The 350-nt window shown below is 73.7% G+C and overlaps 1 protein-coding gene across 1 annotated transcript in view; it reads right to left on the bottom strand.

Moving 5' to 3' along the window:
• Positions 1–350, bottom strand: part of ABCB8 (ATP-binding cassette, sub-family B (MDR/TAP), member 8) — a 4,704-nt gene that overhangs the window by 3,736 nt on the left and 618 nt on the right. The gene's annotated exons all lie outside the window — the stretch shown is intronic.

The following is a 350-nucleotide window of genomic DNA, read 5'->3' as shown; positions in this document are numbered from 1 at the left end:
AGGGGGGCTGGCGAGCCCCAGGCGCCCCCCTCCATACCTGAAACTGGGCAGAGGGGTGAACACGGGGCACCTGAAAGGGGGGCCAGTCCCTGGGACATGGTGGGACGCGGTGAGGGCTGTCCCCCCCCTCGGCACGGCCAGCCTCCCCGTGCCACCCTGGGCCGTCCCGGGGCAAGAGTCGCTCCCGCCCCCCCTCAAGGCACTCCTGGGGTCCCCACTACGGGACTCCCTGCAAGCTGAGCGCCAGCACCCAGACCCCTCCGCTCTTCCCCCGTCCCCCCATACCTGCGTTTGCGATCCCACCGCCCCCAGCCCCGCTGCCCCGAGGTGCCCGCGTACCCCCGCGCCCA

This window comes from Haliaeetus leucocephalus, unplaced genomic scaffold (assembly GCF_000737465.1).
Source record: "Haliaeetus leucocephalus isolate CR32 unplaced genomic scaffold, Haliaeetus_leucocephalus-4.0 Scaffold0, whole genome shotgun sequence".
NCBI classification, from domain to species: Eukaryota; Metazoa; Chordata; class Aves; order Accipitriformes; family Accipitridae; genus Haliaeetus; species Haliaeetus leucocephalus.
Note: the sequence above shows the minus strand (reverse complement) of the source record. Positions and strands in the feature narration are given on the sequence as shown.